The 25,743-nt window shown below is 39.6% G+C and overlaps 1 protein-coding gene and 2 long non-coding RNA genes across 4 annotated transcripts in view; 1 reads left to right on the top strand and 2 right to left on the bottom strand.

Annotated features, from left to right (window-relative positions):
• Positions 1–25,743, top strand: part of MAML3 (mastermind like transcriptional coactivator 3) — a 440,660-nt gene that overhangs the window by 53,853 nt on the left and 361,064 nt on the right.
• On the bottom strand, positions 263–14,920 carry LOC119529871. Its single transcript, XR_005215965.1, has 4 exons — positions 14,602–14,920; positions 7,350–7,441; positions 5,867–6,155; positions 263–437 (listed from the first exon to the last, which is right to left on the bottom strand). It is a non-coding gene; the product is annotated as an uncharacterized LOC119529871 (long non-coding RNA).
• LOC119529869 lies at positions 15,124–21,493 on the bottom strand. Of its 2 annotated transcripts, none has more exons than XR_005215964.1 (4): positions 21,374–21,493; positions 20,698–20,783; positions 17,632–17,877; positions 15,124–15,395 (listed from the first exon to the last, which is right to left on the bottom strand). It is a non-coding gene; the product is annotated as an uncharacterized LOC119529869 (long non-coding RNA). The 2 variants fall into 2 exon arrangements; XR_005215963.1 differs by lacking the exon at positions 15,124–15,395 and adding an exon at positions 15,457–16,482.

Raw genomic sequence — 25,743 nt, 5'->3', positions numbered from 1 at the left:
CTCTGTGCCCTTTTGTTCTTTTTTTTTCAAAACTCTGTGTAGTTTGCTTTTAAAGTCCATGTGACTTTTGACTTTGCCTTTAAATTTAATTACTCTTTCCTATAAGTACTTTTCTCCACCGACTTTCCCATAAAAGTGTTTGCTGGTCAAAGTTCACTTATAATTACTGTATGAATGAGACTTTTCTCAAAGAAGGGCTGTACCCTCCACAGAGAATGTGCAGTTGTGAATCCAAAAGTCAGACAGTCAAGTATCCATTTTTATTAGCAGAGTGTGAAGGAGAGGGGTTGAAGGTTACTAGAAAGGATGTCTGTGGGAAACGTGCACCTATTGAAGGCCTCTGCTTATTCCTGATTTCCACTTTTGTTGTTTTGAGCTGTCGTACTCTTCGGTGTCACTACGACTGCTGCATACTTTAGTGGAATGGATCTCATTACCTGTGCAAGGATTACAGTGGTAGTAATGAAATGCCTTTAGAATTGGCTGAAATTAGGAAATTTCACTGTCTAACTTCCCTACCCAAATTTTGAAAAAAAATCTTAAGATAATAATCAATTCCTTAGCTGCAAAGGGACAGTTCATATACAGTTTGCTACATTTTATACCAGTTACAGTCTCCTCTTTCTTCCACCCACCTCCCTTTCACTTAAGGTTACTTTCAGTTTTTGCAAAGCAGCCATGTGAGAAGAATAAAATAATTTTGAAGAGCATTATATAGTGGGAATTTTGACAATGAGTGGAAGATGGTAATTACTCTCTTCCATTAGACTCAGTGGCTTTGGACAGATAAGCTGTATTGAAACGTGTGACCAGGGCATGGGATCATGGATTGTCTTTCACTGTTGTCATGGCGACAGTGATGCAGGTGGCCCATAACTGCCGGGCTGTCAGATCTTATACATCAAACTGGTGCTAAGTGAAAATATGTTAGAGGCATTGGGGAAAAAATTGCCAGCAGTGTTTATAGGATCAGCTGGAGAAAAGCTAGCACAGTTGAAGAAAAGATTTCCGTTAAAAGCTCTAGATGATTCTGAAGAAGCCAGAGTTTCTACTTTTTATTAATAAGATGAAAGTGGATTTTGAAAAGAAAAACGTGTTTCTGGATATTGCATTGCTGTCTGTGTACATATAATTAATGTGATGCCTTTCCACTTCCCCTTGAGCTAATGTGATAATCTAGTGGCTTCAGAGGAGGCAAGGAGAAACTGCGTGGTCTAGAAGCTTAGCTCGGGGGCTTGGAAACCAGTTCTGTGCACTGAAAGGGGGGTGAAGCTCTCCGTTTTCCAGAGAGCTTCACTGAATTTTTGCTAGTAAGAAGTGGCAAGAAATCATTACTATAGGATTCTAGTGGAGCACTTTAAGTATTATCTGGAGTATAGAGTTATACCCTATTATGCTTGTTGAACTAAATCTGTTTGAATGTCGGCAGATACATTTAAATGTGGAGTTGTTCCTCTTTGTCAAGAACAGTTACTGATTTTCTCTTTTCCTCTAATTTTCTTCTCTCCTCTTCTACTCTTTTCTCGGTCTTTTCTTTCTTTCCTTAATAATTGATAAATGCCTTGAACTGAAAGCCTCAAATGCTAAGTGACAACAAATATAACTTGTGTGTGTATGTGTGTGTGTAGTGCTTTGCCTCAAAAAGTTATAACTAGCTTGACTCAGGCAGTGTGGCCTCTCACATTTCATTTGGGGCATCTTCTTTGGCATATTCCTGAATATTTGGTTCTAAGATAACAAGAATAAGTAAGATTACCTTTATATACCATTGCCACATACTTGATCAGTTAGTGTATTAAGTATTCATTTTACTCCTATGCACATGTATTGAACAGGAACTGAATGGTAGGTAGTTTGCTTGCACTGATATTCAGAAGGAAGTGGAGTCTAACAGTTGCTGAGCACCTGATATGTACTAGGTAATTGAATTAATCATTGTGGCCTGAGTCAAGCCCAGGAGAAAGCGTCCTCCACCTTGCCTGTTACACCCGACTCTTCAACAACAGACTGTCCTGCCCAGGGAAAAGTAGGTATATCGCTATCATTTTTGCAGACAAGAATGTTGACAAAATGAAGATTTAAATGTAATGTGTCTCACTCCATGATTTTTTTTTCCATCATGTTCAAGACCTTGCCTTTAAGGAGCTCCAAGTTTCATTGGAGACCCAGGGAAGCGTTTAATAATTACAGTACAGCTTGTTAAGTGCTATAATAGGCATATGCACTGAGGGTACAAAGCAGGGGGCATCTAACTTCCAAGAGGAGCAACTGGTGGAGCTGGTTATTAAAGGATGAATAGATAATTGGAAGGTAGATGAAGAGGAAAAGGAATTCCAGGCCAAGGGAACATATGAGTAAAGGCACAGAAGAATGAGACCAGATCACATTCTGGAATGGCAAATGTGTGTGCATGTGTATGTTGGGTTGGGAGGGGTGGGGGTGAGGAAAGGTGTGTTAAGTGATTTTCTAGAGTTTGCCCAGTATATCTTTTGTTGTAAGATTCAAAGATTGTAGTGGTGGTGGTTTCCTTTTAGGTCCTTAAAAGCTAGAGGCTTTTGACTTCTGTGGTATTTCCCTCTAGATTTTGCTATTTTTCACTTATCTTTTTCTATCAGTGCCTTCTCTTTTCTCTGAATATATTTTTGCTTACCCCTCCATTACTCTTTTTTTTTTTTTCCATCTTTCTATTTGGGCGCTCTCCTCTTTACTTAAACAAGCATTTTTTTGATCCATGGTCTGTTAAGCCCTAAATAAAAGGAGATTTTAGGCAGAACAGGTGAAGAGTCTGGGAACCATCAGTCTCAGACAAATAATTTAAATAATCAAGATGAGGAAGATTTGTATATTTAAAGGACTTGATGGTGATAGTTCTTCAGCTTCAAGCCCCATGTAGATGATTAAAAACTAGATTCAGATTTAATCTCTGTGTTAATTGCTGACCAATATTTTTTCATTGCATAGTTTATATACGTAATGGAGATTTTGGTCTTCCGGTCAATAATGTTAATAAATTTTTTGGTTTTTATTTTCTTGTTTTCATGACATCATTCTTCTTGTTTAACAGGTTTTACTCCAAATATTAATCTTGGGATTTTGCTGAACCTTGTCTATTTTAGACAAAATTGCCCTTAAGCTGTGACTGGTTGTCAATGCTTTACAAATAGCCCAGGTCATTATGATAACAATGTTTAAGAAAAAAGAAACCATTAAAACTATTAAAAGTGATGAAAATGAGTGTTGGTGTGCTTCAGTCTCTATAATATACTATTTTGTTATTGTAAGATTCCAAATCCTGATACTTTAGATGTGTTTAGAAATACTGTTTTTCTTTCTCTTTTTCTTTTTTTTTTTGACAAGGAAACCAGAGTCTAAGGTCACAGTTGCACAGGGAAGATTCTTCCTGTCTTTTACAGCTCATGCATCCACATGCATCCACACACTCACACATGAACATATGCTTCTGTTGGACTGGGGCTTCTAAAGCGAGTGGCCTATAGCAATTTACCATGTGTTCTGTGGAAATTTACTCTGGAGGGCTATAAATCCATTGACCAGAACTGGGCATTATGATAGTCTAGAGCAAGTGGAAGTAAAAAAATATATATTTCTGTGACTGGGCTGAATAGAAAGATTAGTCAAGCAACCTTGCCTCCAAGAGGAATGTCTAATCAAAGAGAAAGATTTTGGAAACAATAGGAAATGGGAAATTAATTGTGCCTCCTGTCTCCCAGTCTTTTTACATGTATCAGGAGTTCTTTCTGTTTGTTTTGTTTTGTTTTGTTTGTTTGTTTTAGAAGTCAGATTTTACAAAGAAATGTCCTGAGATAAAGATGACAAGTGGTTTCTTCATTTAAAATGATTGTCCCTAGAGATGCAGCCAGATGCAGAGTGATGGAAAGAGTCTTAAAAGTGGGATTAAGATCATTGAGGTGGAAAAACTGTGCTAGCTAATTTAAAATCTGTTCTTTGCATTTGGAAAACTGGAGCAATTTCATATTCAGTTATACTTTTTTCAAGGACAGAAATGTTTCCTAGTTACTTCGTTGGTTGTTTCACACCGGGATCTAGGTGTGAAATCCTAGATCACACCTAGGATTTTGTTTTTTCCTCCAAAATCCAAAACGTGGAAGAGGATTTTCTTTTTTCCTCCATTTCCCACATAAACAAATTGCCAGAGTTATACGCTCTCTTATTAGTTTGTCAATGAAACTAAACAGGCAGCTATTTGTTGTACTTTATCAATACCGGGCTTTGTAAACAAGAAAAATGTATCTCATCTAACTTGAAAATGCCCTGTAGGAAATGATCCTGTTTTGTCATACAAAGGCAGGGCTGACCTGTTGGATTGTCTCAGGTTTAATTACTATTATTCATTCTACAACGTACTAAGAGGTTCTCTAAGGGTCCTTGACACTTACCTGTACTGAGTTTAGCTCTGAAAAACTAAAGCAGGAAATGTAGACTTGGCAAGAATTTGAAATACAGTGTCTGGCCAAGACCCTGATAATCTAGTTTCTAAAGAAGCCCATAAATCTGGCATCATGATTGTTTTCATCCTTTTTAAGTGCTTTTTCTCAGGTTATAAAGAAAATGCTTAAAAATGTGAACTAGCACAAAAGGATTTTATTTTGCACAGCATCTTTTCCCTGGTAGGACACACTATGTTCTCAGGCTGTAAGGGAGTTAGATGGTGGTAGTGGTGGCTGGAAGGGAGCAGAGGCCCCTAATGTACCCAGCTCCATCAGGGAGCTTCAGGACAAGGACCCCAGAATGTACTCCTGCTAATAAGGAGGGGATTCTGGTGAAAGTATCAGGATTAGCTTTTACTCCTTATATAAGCTCTCAGATTCGCTAAATCCACTCTGAAAGTTTAGAAAGAAAAGCCGAAAAGATCTTGAATTAATAATACCTCAGATGAAGAACAGTGCCGCTAACAGAGTATTAAAACATACATGTTAAAAAATATATATGTAATTTAAAATCTCTTTAGTTGTTTAAAAAAGTTTTATATTGATTCCTTAATTCTTTTTTTTTTTTTTTTTTTATCCAAACCTTATTTATTTATTTATTTATTTTTTTTTTAATCATCATTTTATTGAGATATATTCACATACCACGCAGTCATACAAAACAAATTGTACTTTCGATTGTTTACAGTACCATTACATAGTTGTACATTCATCACCTAAATCAATCCCTGACACCTTCATTAGCACACACACAAAAATAACAAGAATAATAATTAGAGTGAAAAAGAGCAATTGAAGTAAAAAAGAACACTAGGTACCTTTGTCTGTTTGTTTGCTTCCCCTACTTTTCTACACATCGATCCATAAACTAGACAAAGTGGAGTTTGGTCCTTATGGCATTCCCAATCCCACTGTCACCCCTCATAAGCTACATTTTTATACAACTGTCTTCGAGATTCATGGGTTCTGGGTTGTAGTTTAATAGTTTCAGGTATCCACCACCAGCTACCCCAATTCTTTAGAACCTAAAAAAGGTTGTCTAAAGTGTGCGTAAGAGTGCCCACCAGAGTGATCTCTCGGCTCGTTTTGGAATCTCTCTGCCATTCCTTAATTCTTTTATTTAAGATACTATATATTTTTATCACTGGTTTTTAGCACCTAATGAGCATTTGTACTTGAGAATAGAGGTTACTGGTATAATGTATATATAGTACATACTGTGTCATCACCAGGGTAAAGAGAGTACAGAAATATTGTAGTTTGAGCCGTTTCCTGACCAAAGGGATGGACTGGCTTGTGAACCAAAATTTGGTTTCTGCTGTGGTGAAGCTGATAATGCAGTTTTGATGTTAATGTAATAGGAGCCAACACTACTGAGGATAAAGCAGAGTTTTTACCTCATTAGCCATGTCTTCGGGTTAGCCGGTAGGTCTGACCATCTGTGTTCTTACGGAGCACAGGAAGGGGATGTAGTGAGAGGCAGGGAATGGGCAGCAGAGATTTCATCTCTTTCCAAGTTACATTGGTCCTGCTGTGTTTCATATTGTTGTCAAATGATTCAAGTAGAAGAACATTTTGATTTTTCACATCTTTTGAAAACAATACATCAGCACACCTTACTTAAAGTTGCATCACCAATATGCTGGTTTAATTTCGTGCAAAACTGGAATTTCAGATGAAAGGCTCCTAATGCACAAAAGAACCTTAGCTCTATCTCAGAACCAAAACAAACACATACATAAGCAACAATAAAAGAGTTCCAGTTAAGATTTTCAGTACACAAATACCCATTTAAATGCACCTAACGATTCTCTGCTAGCAGCCACTTTAAATTATTGTTCTTAAAAAGAAAATCTAGTATAGTTGAAAGACAATCCCTTATGAATATAAGATGCTTCCTTGTGTTATCTGGGAGGGAGAAAAGCATGTTTTGCTTTTTTGGATTTAACATGTTTAAGCTAACTGGAAAATCTTTATCAATTGCATTTATGAGTTACATAGCTTTCCAAGAGGGACTTTGAAATTTTTTGTTTACAAATATTTGATGAAAAAAATTAAATTGTATTTCATCTTGTGATTTTGCAAAAAGCTTATTATTGGGTTGTGCTCTAGCAATGGCTTCCAGCAGGAGACCAAGCCCTGGTCCACAAGACCTTCCAGCCCATTGAGAGGAGGGTGGGCGAGTTTCCTGCTGTTACAACTAAGTCAGCACTATGGGGAAGGAGGGACTTCTGGCTGTGGAAAAATAAGTTTGGGTGTGAGCTGCATTTCCTGCCTTGCTAAGAGTCGGTTTTTCTGGATTTACGCTTGCCTTCGCACCGTTTCCGCCTCCTTTCTCTCCTTTACTTCCGTACTCTAGCGTTCATTCCCTTAACTTTGCATAATGGGTAATTGTAATTGTAATCGGTGGCGAGGGAATTTTCTGTGGACACAGAGTGAGTCCGTCTTGGGACGGTGAAGCACCACAGACGGGGATCGGAAGGATGACAGGAAAGCGGCAGGAGCACACTGCCAGGGTGCGCATCCCAGCCCCACCTTTTACCAGCTTCGTGATTTTGAACGAGTTAGGAAATCTTTCTAGGTATCAGTTTCCCACCTTTTAAGGTGGGGTTAGAAATCGTTCCAACTTTATATGGTGGTTGTAGGAGAATAATGAGTTGGTCCTTATTATAATAATCGGCATAGTGTCCTAGTAGATGCCATCTTACAAATGGAGGAATTTGGGTACACCAGAACAGGTTACTGTTCATTTTTTAATAGCCTGGGCCTTTTACTGTGTGGTTAGCATTATAACTCAAACAACACAAGTTATTGTACATGAAACTATGGAGTTTTTACCACATTTTGCTTAGCTGATGTTTTGTTGAAGATCAGACTTACGGCACAGATGATGTGTTTCTGGTTCCAGCACATGCTCCTTCACAGGTTAGTTGAATTTTCCATTCATTTTAGTGTCATTGTATTTGCTATCCCTTAAATACCAAAAAGAGGAAATATGGCAAATGTCAAACAAAGTGCTCAACCAACCCTGCACATGAAATTGCATCTACTAATTCAGGTCATTTTATGTGCTAGAATCACATACTTGTAAAATAACAATAGTAGCTTGAGTTTACCTGGTACCCTTTGGCCAAGGAACTGAAGGTGTAAACTCATTTCACTTATAACTTACACTGAACTTGGAAGTATCAGATATGAGTCTCCCCATTTGATAGCTAGAAAAATGAAAGCACAAAGATTTCTTCCCCACAGGAGTGGAATGGCTTCCTTTACTACTACACCTGGTTGTTCTGCGGTTATCTATTAGCTACATTTATCCAACTACGAGTGGGTGAGTGTTCTTTCCCTTCTCAAAGTAAGAAACAGAGCTTATCCCTGTCCCTCCAGGTCTTCTGGTTCAATGCTCTTTACTAAGCGGCAGTCAATAAATTAATCAAACAAATGGTATTGAGCACCCACCGTGTGCTGCGCCCTGTGGTGTAAAGGTGCAGTGTATGATATGGGTACTGCCTTCAGGGAGCTGATAGTCTAGTTGGAGAGATGAGAGATCTACCAGTCTCTAGGAGAGCTGGGGTTGCAATATATTTTCTTCAAGATAAATTCAGTACTCCCTCCCCCCCAAACTTCTGTTGACAAATAAGAGATGTGTTCACTTGGAGGAAAAGTATCCTATTAGGGAGGGTAGAATGCTGAGCCAAAAATGATTAAGATGGTGTTCCTGTTACCTATAGCTGGCCTAGAAAACCACACCAAAACTTGGTGGCTTTAAACAACTGCCGTTTAATTATATCTCATGATTTTGTTGATCGTGAGTTTGATTAGGATTCAGCTGGCTGATTCCTCTATTTCACATGGCACTGACTAGGGTCAGTAAGTGGTATTCAGTCAATGGCTGGCAAGGCCTAAAGGGTCCAAGTGGGCTTCAGTCACCTCTGAGCTCTCCTGAGTCTCCCTGCCTCTCCATGTAGACTCAGGTTTCTCCACGTAGATTTCTCCATTTTGGTACTGGATTTCTTATGGGGAGGCTCAGTTCCAAGGGACCAAAGTCAAAGCTGTTAGTCATATTCAATGCCAGGACTGGAAATGGCATAGTGCCACTTCCTACTTTATTGGTCAGAGTAGTCACAGGCAACTCATATTCAAAGAGGGAAAATAGATTCATCTGCTGATGGGAGAAGGATCAAAGAATTTGTGGCCATCTTTAATCCACCACGGATGGTGTATACTTCTGTGACTTGCTGGGGTTTTTTTAAATCTTTTTTTTTTTTTAATACATATAAAACTTCATTTCCAGGGCATTAATATGAGTGCTTTGGGAATGTCTTGCCTCATTTTGACTTTACAGTATACTTTTTTTCTCCACTAAGAAATGCCTCCGTTCCCAAAGGCACTTTTCAGAGTTTTTTCTACCCATATTCTATCTTTTCAGTTCAACAAATCATCTGTTTGGTTCTATCTTCTTCATGAAAGCAATGAGAAACTTTCAGAGTTATTTTTTTTTTTAAATAAATAAAACTTGGTCTCTATCACGGAGGAAGTAATGATCCATTGGGGAGGACCATTATAAATAGGAAGAACTGTAGAACACAAAGCTGAAGTAGTAAATTGAAAAAGGTATAATCAACATGTGAATGGAACACTGAGAGAGCCAGCCAGTGAAATCAGGGAGGGTCTCCAGGAGGAAGGGGCATTTGAGCTGAGCCGTGACAATGAGGTGGTCTCTACAGATGGGAGGGGGCAGAGTGGGGATGGCATCCCAGGAAGAGGGGCACAAAGCATAAATGCACCAGAGCAGATGGTATGTTCTGCAAACAATGACTCGGTGTCTGAAACATGGGGCCTTGGTTGTGCTTGTGGCACAGGACAGAGATGGGGTGGTCAAGGAAGGCAAGGCTGAACAGATGGGTTGGGGGCATGTGGACTTTGTTCAGAATGCAGATTTGGATATTGTTCTGAATGTAATAACCATTGAAAGATCTGTGGCAGAGAATGCCATGCTCAAATTTCTGATTTTGAATTCCATTTCCAATAGTGGGGTTTTGCATGGATTGCAGGAATAGCAGATGACAGGCAGAGAAACCAGTTAGGGAGCAGTAGTCTAGGACAGCAGTAACTAGACAATGGAAAGGAAGAAAACGTTTATTATGGGGGGTGCCTTTGAGGTGGGTGGGTGGGTTATGGGGGAAGATTGGTGAAACAACTTTTTCTGAATGCCTAATGTGTCCAGTCTACTTATATCCTTTCATTTATTCCTTCTGAAAACCCATTTTATGGATTAAATCACTGAGACTTAAAGACATTGAAGAAACTGCTTGATATTGGAAAACTACATGTGAGTAGGTTTGAGATTCGAAACTGGGTACATTTGGCTAGAAAATATGTACAATTTTTCACAAATTCTCATTGCCTCACTTCAGTTGAAAATAACTGAAAATTCCTTACTTGTGAGACTAAATGGATGGCTGTGCCAGGAACAAAGTACTGAATACAGAACTTTAAGGCTTTTAAAAATGTTTTACTCCTGAGTTGTGTGTGAGTGTGTATGTGTATATCAATCACCTACTTCCAACCTGAGTATAATTTGAGAACACTTCAGGTTTTCAGCTAGTGTCTTAATTTATCAATTCCATCAACTTAAATGTTACAGATAATTGAATACTCTAAAATACACAATTCTTGTCAATTTTTCTAATACTGTCCTTATTTTTTGTTCATAAATTATTCTTGGCCTAGTAGCAGGTTTTATTGCACATTAGAATCTTGTGAACAAAGGATCTATTGTGCCATGCATGGAACTGACCAAGACTTTAGAGAAGACTGGGAAGGGCTGGGGAGGAAAACTAAAAGTGAATCAAAGGACAGTAAGAGAAATATTATAGCAGTGTATTTGGAAACTTCCTCTACTTAGACCTACGTTTTAAGACCTGCTTTTCCCCTCCCCCACAAAGTAAGTCACCTTTCTGATTTTAAGAGCAAAATGGCAAGAGGTATGACATGTCTTTTAAGTTCTATTTCTTCCCAAACCTTGGAGACTGGAGTGTGGGTTGTTCCAGCCCTTGGCTTTTGGTTTCCAGGTAAACAAGCACCAGTAGCCACAGGACCTTTGTGCTCAAGAGCTCAGGACTCATGGCTGCAGGCTAAATCTCACCCGAAAATGCAATCCTAGATGCAAATCACAACAAGATATTGAAAGTAATGGCATTTGGAAGATAGGTACAGCATCCACTTGGTTTCATTTTCACAGGTTTTCAGAGCCCTTGACAAGTCCTGGTGATGATATATGAAAGGTAAGGAGGGAAGAGGAATCTTGCTCCTTTTTTTGGTTGCTGAGGCTCCATGCTTAGAAGAGAGCCTGGCATATAGTAAGTGCTAAGTAAATATTTTCTGAATGAATGATTGCTTAAATGCCATGTGCCAGGTTCTGTTAGGTGCTTTACTTTACATCTGATAACTCATTTAGTCTTCACAAAAACAATGAAACTTAGTCCTCCATTAAACAGACAAATAAATCAGTGACTAGCAAAGGTAAGTAACTTGCCCAAGGACCAGCAGCACATATATAATAGAGCTCCAATTCAAACCTAGATTTGTTTAGCTCTAAACCTGTGCCCTTTTGAGTCTACTGCACTATTACATTTTTAATTGGAATACTGCTTGGGTTTAAATCAACACACACATGCAAAATAGAATTTCTCCCAATATGAAAACGTGAGAACTGAAGAAGCTCCTGGCTGAGCATATAATAGGTGCTCAGTAAATGTTTGTTGAATAAGTGAATTACTGGTGTTGATTTCTCTCTAATCCACTATTATGTCAGTGCTATTCTGGAGGAAAAAAAATATGGTGGATTTGAAGGTTTTTGAAGGTTTGTAGCTTTACATAACAGTGTTGTTTTCAAGACAAGGTTTGCAAAACACCCAATCAGTGATAGCTGGTTAATGCTTTCTATGCTAGTTTGGAGACATTCAGTGGAAACACAATATTGGGAATATTGTGGTAACTTCTCCCATCTTTTAAAAAATATTCACTTCCTTCTTGCCACCAGGAAAGAAAGAAACAATATGCTAGAGGATGCAATTGTGAAATTTCCAGTTTTGCAGGAATGGTCAGATGAGTGGCCAACTTTAGATTTTCCCCCATCACTCTCTCCTCTTAACTCTTAGGTATTGTTCATAGGATTAACTGATTTCTTTCTTCTAGCCACCCTCCATCCTTTCCTCTTGATATATTCCTTCTTGCAATATCCTCTTTGTGAAAGAGTTCTTCCTTTAACGTCTCTGATCCAACACCGTTTTCTTTTAATCCCATTATAAGACTCCTAACTTTTGTGAAAGCTAACCAAGTATCTCTTGCCCTCCCCTTCTTTGGATTTACCTGGGTTTGCCCTGTTAAACCTCTAAGGAAATGATGGCCATGTAACTGTAATTCTGTAATGAAGTGAACACAACCCCTCATCTAAGCAGCTCCGATGTATTTGAAGGGTCTGAGATAAGTCAGGGAGAGAGAGGGAAGGAGAGAAGTAGAGAAAGACAGAGAACAGAGGTTCACTGAAAAAAAATTATTTCAGAAGTGGAAACTGCCTTGAAATAGATTCATCTCTTGTGCTTTTGTGACCTGAATTTATATCTTAGTCCATCAGTATTTTGCATGGATGGGGAGTTGTGGGACCTGCTCTATTTGGCAGTCTTTTGGCAGGTAGGGTTTCCTGTTTCACAGTGTTTTAAAATAAAACTGCATGAACAAATGAATTCTCCAGGGTGTTGTGTTAGGCTGTACATTCTTGGCTTATCACAAGGCTTATGATAGTGGTTACCCAACAGTTCCATATTTGATGAAGTTTATCATAAATAGCTCATTTGTCAGGTATCTCAGTAGTAAAATATCCAGATAAACAAAAGCTACTCCAGTAAGTGCTAGAAATTTTTTTGAAGAACCATTTTTGATAGAAATCTTACTTAAAATATTCTGTGCTTCCTTTTCTTAAGTAGAGAATAGTGGACAGTATTCAGCTCTCTTGCTATTCCAGGCACCATTTTGAGGGTTAATATTGTATCCTTCCTGTGCAGTGGTGTCATTAAGTTTTGTTAATTTGTATAGAACTTCTTGTCCCTAAACATGAAATGTCCCCAGACGCCTGTGTACTTTGCATTCTTTTAAAGTCTATCTCCGATTTTGCACATGGTTAGCACTTGTACTGCTACCACCGTGTCGGTCCCGAGAAGCCTCTTTCACGTCACCTCTTCTAATACTTAGGTCTAATTTGCTGTGACTGGGGGATGAGATCATGCAGATTATCAGGGGTAGATTTAAAACAAGAACAAATAGGATCTGAGTGTAGACTAGATGACCCTATCACAAGTTATCTCTTTGAGCTTTTGTGCATGGACTTTCTAATATGTATGCTGGCTTCTCAGAAGCCTGTTTGACTGAGGTTCCAGGCTATTTTCTGGTTAGTTAAGGTTTCAAGATAAGTGAGCTGTCATTCTGTGACTCATCATGGACTGTTTTAAGCAGTTACACAGCCTCAGAGAATAAAGGGATGTCTAATCATCTTGAGCTTCCTGTCATGATTGACGTCATTGTCAACGTCATCTTCTTCAACCCCATCACATTAAGTATCCTGAGGCAGAAGTACCTAAATTGTGAGACAAAATATGCTAGACTGACAAAATCCTTGGTGTCTAGGAGTCTGTCCTCCTCCAATACATAACACCTAAACGGATCTAATTCAGTCTCCTAAGGTATTGATTGCTCTGTGGTAAGTAATAGATGGCTTTAGTCAGTAATCTGAAGTACAAATGTTGCATCCCAATCCTAAGAGCCCACTATGTGTAGCAGATTCCAACTGTGGATAACCACTTGCTGAGACTACAAAGAAAAATATCACACTGTCCCTGCCCTCAGGGAACTGGAAACAGTGGCAGATGTGCGTGAGCATTATGGGAACCCACAGGAGAGGCAATTAGCCTAGTCTGGAGGTGAGTGGGGGGGGGGAGTGTCAAAAAAAGATGATGCCTGATCAGAGTCATAGTTGTAGTTGGGTGAGGGGGTGGGAGGAGCCATTCAGAAGCAGGAAGCATCCAGTTTGGGTGCTGATGCAGGCAGGTGTGTGAAGACTGTGCAGAGGAGCATGGAGTTTGTCATATCCTGCTGAGGAGCTTGAATGGTGGGGCGGTGACACTGGATGACAGAGTTAGATTTCTGTAGTGGCTCCCTCCTAGGGGTTGGGGGAGAGAGGGCAGGGAGGAGAGTGGATTTGGGTTGAACTAGGACAGTGGTTGTTTCTCTGGATGCTGAGAGCTAGATTTGAGAAATGTGCATGAAGTAAAATTTGTGAGGCTTGCAGCTAGATGAAGGAAATGAGAAGGAGCAGTAAACCATCACTCCAACACCGAGTGCAGGGCAGTGCCACAAATGGGGAAGGGTCACCTTGAAGACGAAGATAACATATTCAGCTTTAGATATGCATGTTCGGTATGTCTCTGGAGATGTCCAGGGAAGCACTAGTGGTCCAGGCTCAGCTCATGGTAGGATATCAGAGAATCTACAGTTGGTGGTTACATTGATTTGCTCTGTGAGAGTTGGGGAGAGGGAATAGATTGCTAGGAAAGGATAAGGTGGGAGCATAGGTTCTACCCATTCAATCGAAACTGAATCTGACAAAATAGAGTAGAGATAGGTTTGAAACACCTTAACTGCGGGGTACTCTGATGTTTGAGGAAGAGGCAGGGATCCTAGCCAAGGCTGCAGGGGCCAAGGCGGCCCTTGGGGCAATTGGTAGCACTGGCCCAGCCTGTAAGTCAGCTCTGTAGACCTGGGCCCAGATATGACCTGCTGATTGGCCTGGGTTTTATTCTTTGCAATGGGTGGCAGGCTTCCAAAACTGCAGTGTGCTGCCACTCACAGTGGAGGGAAGGAGGGAGAAGAGAAACTTGTTTCTCCATAAAGTATCTTTGACATTGAGACAAAAGAAAAAGAAAGCTCATTGCACACATCACCAACCAGAAAGCCAGCTATTGATCTGCTGGGGGGAGGGGGGGCAGAGGGAGAAGATGGGGGGGGGGAGATATTCAGTTTGTTGAGCTGAAACAGCATTTTAAAAAGCAGGGAGCTGAAAGGAAGAGAAAGTTACTTTTGTGGAGGTCGTTAATTAGGAAGTTCACACTCCGGCCACAGCTATCTTAGGAACTACTCTCCAGCTTTTGAAGTGCTGTCTCTTCATCAGAGATGGGTTAGGGTGATGACTGAAATGAGAAAGAAATGAGCAAACTGGTTCCAAGGTTTAAGGTTTTCTTAACTCGAAAGCCCTAGAGAAGATGAGTGAGGACAAATCCAAGTCTCCTTGTGTGTGGCTGGTCAGCGTTAGCAGTGCACAGCATTGGCTGGCTGCTAGTTAGCTTGATTTTACTTGTTTGATTTTTCTTTGTCCCCTCTCTGGAGATCAGTGTGGAGTATATAGCCTGCGGGCAGCAATTAACTATAGCTAGGCCAGCTCTTCTTTGCACAGCCCAAAATGATGTATACAATTACTGTGGCACCTCACAGCTATTTCAGACCTCTGTGCACACAGTGGGAAGACAGGTTCATCTCTGAGAGCCCCTCCCCATTTCCCCCTCCCAAATTCCTTCTTACCTCCATCAATTCCTGGTGTAAATGGACCTTTCCAGCAAATAGAACTGATGGCCTCCGTCACGTCATCTGACTCAGCTATACTTATTGGTAGAGAAGTTAAAGACTCTTATTTTAAACCCAGAGACCAGGCTACGGAGATCCAGCTAGATGAGGTCTCTTTCGGCTTGACCTCAGTTGTCTGTCCTCCTCCTGCGGTTGCTGGGGCTTCAGAGGATGGAATGCCACAGGCGCTTGATGCTTATTGCAGGCTGAGCAGGACAACCTCACTGCTGTTCAGCTGGAAAAACTAAGAGACTGACAACCCAGAGATTGCTTACCACCCAGCTAGCTGGTATTCTGCCCCTACCTTGGCACACTCTGCTTTCCCGGTTGCTCTCAACTGTCGTGCACCAGGCAGGACTGCAGTCGTAAGAGACCCAGTCTGTTCGTCTCCCCTTTTGCTTTCCCCGTTTCCTCTCATGTTCCGGGTTTAAAACATGTGTTTTTATATCCCCTTTAAAATAGACCAAGTGCAATTGAAAGGATGTCTCAGACTAGATTAATACATTTCAACTAAGATACTCCCTCTACAAACAAAGGCAGTTTAAACCTTCTGGGATAAAACTCCTAATGAAGTGCATGGTGGTATAGATTTGATCCAGGAAATAGTTGAAAAAAGCAAGGCTACTTTTGTGGTTAGGATCTACCTAGCAGCCAGAAAGGACATCATTTCAGAACTTAAAATTCAAGACACACACTCTGGCAAAGCTTTTTTTTTTCCTGATTTAATTATTAAATTCACATCTGGTTATGCTTTTAAAGTATCAATCTTTTAAAATAAAATTTTCTGAATAAGTGCAAAGTTTACCACAAACCTATAGTGATGACAATATAATGCAAATGTAATTTTTAGGTATTTCAACACAGGACTTCAACTCAGAAAATTCACATTCAACTTTAGGGCCAAGTTATAGATGAATAAACGCCCTGCATGGAAATCTAAGTGCACAAAAGAGCAGTGAGATCTGAATTCTGGTTTTCCTGTCATCACATTTGGAGACAGTGTCTGCCTTGATATCACACTAATATATTGCAATTATCCTGCTACATCCCCTTCTTCTCTTTTCTGCTGTCACACTAAGCATCTTTTCTATTGCTTTAATATCACCACCATTATTATCGACTTGGGGCTTAGTGGTCAGAGTTTCGTCTTTTCGGTTGTCTCAGTGTCGACCCAGGCACAGAACAAAAACGGAGAGTAGTCAAGATCCTTTTACAACTGGGTTAAGGGCCTCCTCCGCTCCCACCGAGCTCCGGCGAGGAGTGGGGCTCCGCCAGCCCCTGGAAGCCGGTTGTCTCCCATCCTGGTGTTTCCTGTTCCGCTGCCGACTGGGCCGGGCCCCTGACGGCACACATTGAAACGCAAATGACAGCAGTAATTGGCTGAGAGCTACACCACGACGAGTGAGTGAGCAGTGCGGCGGGGAGTTAAGTGCCTAAGTGACAATTACTGCTCTGCAGCCTCCGGGAGCTCGAGCAGCGGGCCGTTTGTTCTCGGTTTTAAAGGAGCAATAACACATTAATTGGAAGAGGGCTTCTCGGTTAACATGCTCACTCGGTTTCTCATCTGATTCTGCTTTGAGGAGTGGGAGTAGGTGGCCTGGAGGATTGCTTTGTTGACTGCCTCCTCCCACAGCCCCCGATTGGATTCAAAATTTGGGTTTTTGTATCCTTGGTTCTGATAGACTGGTATTTGGTTTGAAGATTTTGTAAAAGCTCACCTGCGGGGGTGGGGGTGGGGGGCTGTTTTACTGACTCTCAGTGAGAAAGTTCTGGTGTCTACAGCAGGAATACCTGGGACCTAAACTCAGCTAAGTTGCCATCTTTTCTCCAGGCAATACATTAACCTTCTGACTTTTTTTGTTTTTAAGTTTTTATTTTAAAAATTTTCTGTTTAGCCAGGTGGTCAGGATATAGCGACGAACAAAGAGAGGTGGTGCCTTACCTGGCTTTTTTGGACATTACAGTCTGGCTTTAAAAGACAGATAGGAGATATAAGTAAAACTATGTTCTGTTTTACTCTCTCAAGGGGGAGTGTGTGTGTGGGGGGGAAGTGTCCCAACTGGGGGGAGGTGTAGGCTGAGCTAGGCTTGCACTACTCTTTTTTGAAAGGCCATTGAACCCTGTTTGGTCATAAACAACCATTAAGATGCTTAGCTTGGAATGGAGATAAGCAGACTAAACAAACCCATGAACTAGTTGAGAGCCCTTTCTCTAATGTAATCTGCCTTTCTACTACATTCAAATTTCTCAGTATCTAACTACCTTCCAAGTAGTTTTTGTTTGGTTTCCAGCAGTCTAGGCAGCACAATCATTTTTTATTAACCACCCCCTCTGGTTTAGATGGTTCTGACCAGTTTCCTTTGCCTTGTACAGGGAACTGGTCACTTCAGGAGCAGGCATTTGTCTGCTTTAGGACCTATTTCCACCCAGATACCCAAAACATAAATATAAACAGCACAAATGATTAAAGGAAAAGGTAGATTCTTACTTGTGGCTAGTAAGAGCTCAGCTTTCCTCTTAGCAAGTCTTGGAAGGCCTTAGGAACTGCTTGTGCAGAAGCCAGCTTTGCTGTCAATGATGAGGGTGTAATAGAAAATACAGCTGTGCCGCGCTGTGAAAAGTAGTATGTAAGGCTTTTGACTATGCAGACTTCTTCATGGAATCACCAGGCAGAGATGGAGATGCTGGCTTGTCCAAATTAGCAAAGGCCTTCTGTCCAGTTTCTGAAGAAAGCCTAGGTAAGAGTTTGCAGAAACACATAGTGGTAGCTACAGACTTTTCAGGAAGATAAATACATTCTTCCTTTAAATAAAGCTTTTCTACATAGGATCTTAGCTCTGTGGTAAAGAGTCAGACTATCTGGGTTTCAGTTCTGACTCGACCACCTACTAGCTGTGTGGCCTTGAGAAAATTGTTTGATCTCTTAGTTTCTAAACTGTCACATGGTGATAACAGCAGAACCCATTTCAAGATTGTTATGAGCAGGATCCATTAAATAAATAATAGCTGTTGTTACTGCAGTGTTGTTATTATTCGTGTTCTGTATCTCATATCTTTAGTATGAATCACAAAAGTAATAACAATATTTTAACATTCCATGAAGGCCATTGCAGGGCCCTTGAATCATGTTCTTTTTGGGTTCATTTCACTTTTCCATTGTTAGATGTACCATACTGGAAAATAAAGCTACCCAGATAGGATTCTGTACAATGTCTGACTAAAGATTAAAAACAACAGCAACACCACAAAAACAGGCAGCACATTATTTGGATACAAACAGTTCATTAATCTTAGAACAAAGCGATAGCAAATACAGAAAGTCAATGTTGACTTTTTGGGGGCTGGGTTGGGGTGGGGGAACTGTCCAGCATTTGTGTGGTTAGAAATTGCAATGGATTTGAAGAAATAATGCGTTAAATAATTTTCTTTGAAAGAAGCACATACAAGAGAAAATAACTTATTTTTTCACATACAGTAAAATTCACTTTTTGGTGTACAGTTCTGTGAATTTTGGCAAATGCAGAGTTGTGTAACTATCATCACAATCAAGATGCGAAATAGTTGTGTCACTGCAGTTCACACTCCTCCTCACCCCCCCACCTTTAATCTCTGGCAACCCTGATCTTCTCTCCACTCTTATAGATTTGCCTTTTCCAGAATGTCATGTGAAGGAAATCATAGAGGATGTAGCCTTCTGAGTCTGGCTTCTTTCACTTACCATAATGCATTTGAAATTCATTCCTGTTGTTGTGAGTATCAATAAAAAGCTCATTTTTAATACTCATAAATCATTGAATTCTAGAGCTGGATGGAATCTTAAAGATCAGAGCCAAACACTGTCTTTCCCAGGTGAAGAAACAGAGACCCTGAGGGTGAAGTGACTTGCTGAAGGTCATGAAGCTAATTAAAGAAAGAGAGCACATGAACTTGGAATTAATTCTCTGTTAGTCTAGGCAGCATCTGTTAAATCATGCTGCGATTAAAAGAATGTGTAGCTGATTTTCAAAGGGAAGTTCCGTTTCTTATTATTTTTGGTCACAATCTGGTCAAGTAAACTGAGCCTTACTTACGGTAAAAATCTTGGAAGGAACAGATTTCTAAGAGGTACAGTTTCTTTAGGAAGTATATGGATTAGTCTCTTGGTCAAATTTCTTCCTGAGGCACGTCTGTATCTTTGGTGCTGTCGATCTCAGGTATGATTTGATAGTAGAACTTAACCTAGAGGTCTATTATTCATTTTTTATTTACAGTAATTTATTTTTGATGACTAATTTATAGGAATAGTCTGAATATTATTATCCCCTTTTAGTTAATATTTTAAATTCTAGTAGATTTCTAGGTGACTTATTCCAGAGCACAGTAGATCCAGGTTGGAATTAAGAGCTATCAGTTCCTTAGCTCATTTATTAAATAATTATTTGCAGAAAATCTACCATGTAGAAGACACTAAGCCCTGGGAGATGTAATTAAGACACTATTTTTAAGAACTTTAACTTTGAATCCATACTATGAAATGAGTTCACAAATAACTCTAATTAAAATTAGTTTTTTGAGTACACTTAGAATCTTGCTAAGCACTCTGATGATATAAAGATGATAAGGCAAACTCCCTTACTCTAGAAACTTATAAATACCTAAGAGAGGTACAGATAAAGTGCTCTTGGAAATGTGGTTTCTTGGTTGGAACCAATTTGGATATAGTTTGGCAGCACATAAAACCTCAGAATTCTGTGCATGGGAGAGACAGGGTCAGAGCTATGCTATGGAAAGTTTATCTGGATAGACTAGAGGGGCAAACACTGGAAGCAAGACAATGAGTTTGTTGGGAAATGCATTAGTCTTGGGCGTAAATGAGGAAGGTCCAATGATGGACAGTGGTGGTGGAAAGGAAGAGGTGTTTTGGAAGGGAGAAATAACCATTTGGATGAAAGAGGGAGCATTCAAAGAAGACTTGAGATTGTGACCTTGGATGACTGGGTGAACAGTCCTGCCATTGACAAAAATGGAGAAATTGGTGTTTGTCTGGAAGGAGTGAGGTAAAGAGGGGAATGGTGGAACATGTGGGAAGGAAGGAGGGAAAGGGCTTTTTCTCTTTGAGCAGGTCAGTTTTGTTTTCATGTGCATATGTGTGTGTGTGTGTGTGTGTGTGTTTAACAAGTATTTATGATTGATTGTTACTCATTTCCAGAAGGCTAACTATATCCCACTAGTCCCCCATTCTCTTTGAGTAGAGAATTCTGTTTTTTTGTACTCAACAGTTAGTTGTATTGTTAGTTATGGTTAAGCAGCTATTTTTGACCCCTTCGCCTACCTATGACATGATTCAGTGCTTAAAAGAGGCAGTGTAAGTAGTGAAGAAGAAAGTTTATACAGAATGAGACACAGATCATAAATTATCACTCTGAAAAGTATGGTACCCTAGTTAGAAGTTAAAGGAACATACACTAAGTCAACCTTAAGGTGACGTTGTGTGCCTAAAAGACTAGGATTGAAAAAGTAAATAAAAGTTTTAAGCCCAGTATTGATCAAAATGTGGGAAAACATCTTCACTTACACTTGACTGATGTTTCTGTAAATGGATGCTGTATATCAAGAGAACAATCTTGCAATAATTGAAAAGAGCTAAATCCTCTTCATAACCTGAAAACCATTAAAAAAAAAAAAAACTCCGATAAATGTAAAGAATGAAGTTTTCCATAGCAGCATTATCTACAACAGTGAAAAACTAAAAACAGTAAAAATTTCCAAATAACAGAATGGCAGAGCAAACATTGCTTAATAGGATATTTTATTTGGCTTAGAATGGGACCCCATGACAGATGAGTGAGTATGCATAAAGTAATATTTAGTGTCAGGATGTTTAAGATAGCATGGGCACTCTGTTTACAATTAGAGAACATGACTATACTAAAACAGATTAGGGTCACACAAAAGTGTTAGTCAGTAATATGGGGCAGGGGTTGTTAGAAGGGTCTATCTTACATTTTCATTCTTCTTCCTAAGTGAGTTAAATGGGGGGTCTAGTCAAGCATAGAAGAAATTTTCTAGTGAAATAGCTTACTGTTCATTACTTTTTTTCTCTTTCTCTACTTTCTCTCACCCTCCCCCATCTTTAAGTGGTTCAAGTTCCATATATGTTTACCATACATTTATGAGACAGAGCAGTATGAAGAATTAACCGTATCTACTAGAGTCTGAAAGCTGGTACTTATTTTCTGATACTACCATACCTGTAAGATCTTGAGCCAATTGCATACTTTTTGATATTTTAAATATTAAACATCTTCTTTCATAAAGAATGGTTGAAATTCCAGGCCCCCATTGTTCTTACGTTGATTCTGAGAAAATCACTGAAATAAAACATGGCAAAGCGCTTTGAGCATTTTGACAACTAGACAGTGTATTGTCTAATTCTATCTTGAGATAAAAGAAAATAAAAGATATGAATAACAGAATGAACAGGTGAGAATTTGAGTGTAAAACTGCATGCTTATCAAAGTAGACTTAAAGGAAGAAAAGTGGTGTTGGACACTGAGCAAGAAGGATCTCCAGTTGCTGCACTGGTGAGGCAGAGCCTATGAGGAGATGGTTTTGTTGGTACAAGGTCTGGACTCGCTGGTAGATCAGCTCTTTCCAGCTTAGAGAGACTTTGGACACATTACTGAAACTTGTCATGTTTTACGTATGTGTGAAGAGATGCTCTTAAATTGGAAACAGATGTGCATGAGGGCCTTTGAAAGTGGTCTCTTAGAAAAGACTTGTGCTGAATGAAACCAAAAGAACACATCATGATGAGATGGAAAGTTTACATGCGTAAACATTCTAACTAAACTAAACTTTCTAACTAAAGTTAGGCTCAGAATTTCCTGTAGTAAAGAACATTTAAAACAGTGATAGTTAAAGAAGAAAGCATAAATTTTGACTGGCAAAAATGATAAGAGGCTTAAGAAGCAATCTGAAGGAGAAATGGCCAAAGATATAAAATAATTTAAAAATTATGGTTTTCAGTACACCGGAAGCTACAGTCCCTGGGAAAATGTGACTATAGTGAAGGCAGCAGCTCTACCTAATAAATAGGATTTCAGATGTTTGTAAACGACATAGATGGCTTATTTCATATTTTGAAATGTATTTGACGTTAAAATTTGCAAGGTATCTGTGGGCTAAGCTTGCTGTCGTATGAAAGTGAAGAAAAGAAACTGGAAATATTTTTTGGAATTCTCGGTTTCATTCCATGTGTTCACCTTTGGCCAAGCAGCTCTAGAAACATGACTTTTCTAAGTAGCTTTTGTAAGGGGAAAGAGAGAGAGAGAGAGAAAGAGAGAGAGAGAGAGAGAGACAGACAGTTGGTAAGTGGGAGGGCCAGCACTCAGATCTGTCTTCTGTTTCTTTTCCCCAAGGGAGACAAATGGTGGCAAAGTAAAGGACCCTTTTAGCTTGTGACTTAGGAATAATAGTTAGTGTATGTGCAAAGTGTGGCTCAGGTAACCAGGGACAGGGCATGATGTAATTGTCTCCTCGAGTTTTATAAGGGAGCCCTTTAGCCTGGGCTCTGTCCTCTGTGAGGCTGACCCAAACTTGGGCTGTCCTTTGAAGTTACTGACTGCTCCGCTTGGACCAGCCCTGTGACTGCAAGGCAAGATGAGTAAGTGGCCCCAAATGTTTAACCACTCATTACCTGTTTGTTAAGAGCTTGGGAAGGAATAAGCAGAGAAAACACAAAAACAGGTTAGACAACAGTTATTTAGTCCTCTTTGTTTTCTCCGCGCTGTGGCTGGTGTATAAACAAACCCTTGATTTTGCCAGCCGTGGCAACTCTGTTCGCAGACTAACAGCTTCATTGTGGTCTGGGGGCAGAACTGAGATGCAAAAAGCAGTAGAGGAATCATTAAAGGGGAGCATTTCCAAGTTATCACCAAACAGCAGCAGCAGTGACAACAGCAGTGAAAACAATAACCCAACATCAAAACATGTAACTGTCTTTTTTGTTTTTTCTTGTTTTCTAAAAACTAGGGTGGTTAATTGTAGGGGAAAAAAACCCCAACTGTAGCATTTTTACTATTAGCCCTTTGTATTTTTTCTCATCTTATGGTAGACCCTTGAATACAATGTTTTCAAGCCATTTTTCTTTTCCCTCAAAGTAGGTTGAGGAACTCTTTCTATGGAAAAAATAAGTACTGTTTAGGGGGTCCAAAAATAGTTACTAAAACTTCTTCCTTTTTCGTTTCTTTTTTCTTTTTTTCTTTCTTTCTTTTTTTGATGAGTCTTTTTCATTTTGGAAGTCAGGAAATAAATGCTGGCTTTAAGTCATGCTTCACAGTAACCTGAACTATAAACTGAAATATTAGGAATAAAGCGGTGGGAAAGGAGGTGAATGAGGGAGTCTGAGACAAAAATACTTAGTTCATCAATACTCAGATGTAGGAAGTTTAGGAATTTAGGAAAAAATAAACTTAAAAATTGCTGATCTGCTAGCAAAAATGTGTAATGAAATAATCAACTTTGAGGAGTCTGATCTTCAGAATGATGGAGTGCTAGCATTATGCACTGTAGGTACTTGCATATTATATTACTCATGTGGCACAAAACCATAAAAATAGTTGAGAAAAATTTTGTAAACAAATATAACGTGTAAATGATTGTAACAAGACAAATAAGCATGACTTTAATTTGTTGTATATGCCACTTTGCTTGGCCAGTAATTTAAATTTTTGGTATAACTTTGATAAAGTACCTCTCAAGTTTATATTGTAAGATAATAGTATTCATTCATTCATTCATTCAGTACTTACTGAGTGCTGAGTAGTGGTGACATATCATGATTTTAAAACTTCTGGAAATAACCAGAGTTAGGGAGGTGGGTTTGGATGTTCTCTGTTGGCAGCAAGTTTAATAATGAGTTGCACCTGGTACCCATCCTAGAGCTGAGGAACCCATTATCAGCAGGGTTTTAGTTTTTTAATCTAGGGTGTTTCTTTTGTCACTGAGCATCTTTGAAGCCTGCAGGAGTCAGGGTGTGGGAGAGAATGGAAGCCTGGGTGAGGAGTGGAGTGGGCCAAATGCCTAATGACACACTGGAAGAGCTGGGGAATGGTGAGTTGATTTTTTTTTTTTTTTTTTTAATCATCATTTTATTGAGATACATTCACATACCACGCAGTCATACAAAACAAATTGTACTTTCGATTGTTTACAGTACCATTACATAGTTGTACATTCATCACCTAAATCAATCCCTGACACCTTCATTAGCACACACACAAAAATAACAAGAATAATAATTAGAGTGAAAACGAGCAATTGAAGTAAAAAAGAACACTAGGTACCTTTGTCTGTTTGTTTGCTTCCCCTACTTTTCTACACATCGATCCATAAACTAGACAAAGTGGAGTTTGGTCCTTATGGCATTCCCAATCCCACTGTCACCCCTCATAAGCTACATTTTTATACAACTGTCTTCGAGATTCATGGGTTCTGGGTTGTAGTTTAATAGTTTCAGGTATCCACCACCAGCTACCCCAATTCTTTAGAACCTAAAAAAGGTTGTCTAAAGTGTGCGTAAGAGTGCCCACCAGAGTGATCTCTCGGCTCGTTTTGGAATCTCTCTGCCACTGAAGCTTATTTCATTTCCTTTCACATCCCCCTTTTGGTCAAGAAGATGTTCTCCATCCCACGATGCCGGGTCTACATTCCTCCCCGGGAGTCATATTCCACGTTGCCAGGGAGATTCACTTCCCTGGGTGTCTGATCCCACGTAGGGGGGAGGGCAGTGATTTCACCTTTCAAGTTGGCTTAGCCAGAGAGAGAGGGCCACATCTGAGCAACAAAGAGGCATTCAGGAGGAGACTCTTAGGCACAAATACAGGGAGGCCTAGCCTCTCCTTTGCAGCAACCGTCTTCCCAAGGGTAAAACTTATGGTAGAGGGCTCAACCCATCAAACCACCAGTCCCCTATGTCTGTGGTCATGTTAGCAACCATGGAGGTGGGGTAGGCAAATACCCCTGCATTCTCCACAGGCTCCTCAAGGGGGCACTACATCGTTTTTTTTTTTTTTTTTTTTTCCTTGTTTGTCTTTTTTCTTTTTTTTTTTTTTTTTTTAACTTTCCCTTCTTTTTTCAAATCAACTGTATGAAAAAAAAAGTTAAAAAGAAAACAAACATACAATAAAAGAACATTTCAAAGAGACCATAGCAAGGGAGTAAGAAAAAGACAACTAACCTAAGATAACTGCTTAACTTCCAACATGTTCCTACTTTACCCCAAGAAAGTTACATACTATAGCAACATTTCAGTGAACTTGTTCCTACTACATCCATCAGAAATTAACAGACCATAGTTATTTCTGGGCATCCCCAGAACGTTAAATAGCTTATCTGTTCTTCTTGGATTATTGTTCCCCCTTCCTTAATTGCTCTCTACTGCTAGTTCCCCTACATTCTACATTATAAACCATTTGTTTTACATTTTTCAAAGTTCACATTAGTGGTAGCATATAATATTTCTCTTTTTGTGCCTGGCTTATTTCGCTCAGCATTATGTCTTCAAGGTTCATCCATGTTGTCATATGTTTCACCAGATCGTTCCTTCTTACTGCCGCGT

This window comes from Choloepus didactylus, chromosome 3, assembly GCF_015220235.1.
Source record: "Choloepus didactylus isolate mChoDid1 chromosome 3, mChoDid1.pri, whole genome shotgun sequence".
NCBI classification, from domain to species: domain Eukaryota; kingdom Metazoa; phylum Chordata; class Mammalia; order Pilosa; family Megalonychidae; genus Choloepus; species Choloepus didactylus.
The sequence above is the reverse complement of the archived record's forward strand: the minus strand, read 5'-3'. Positions and strand labels throughout refer to the sequence as shown.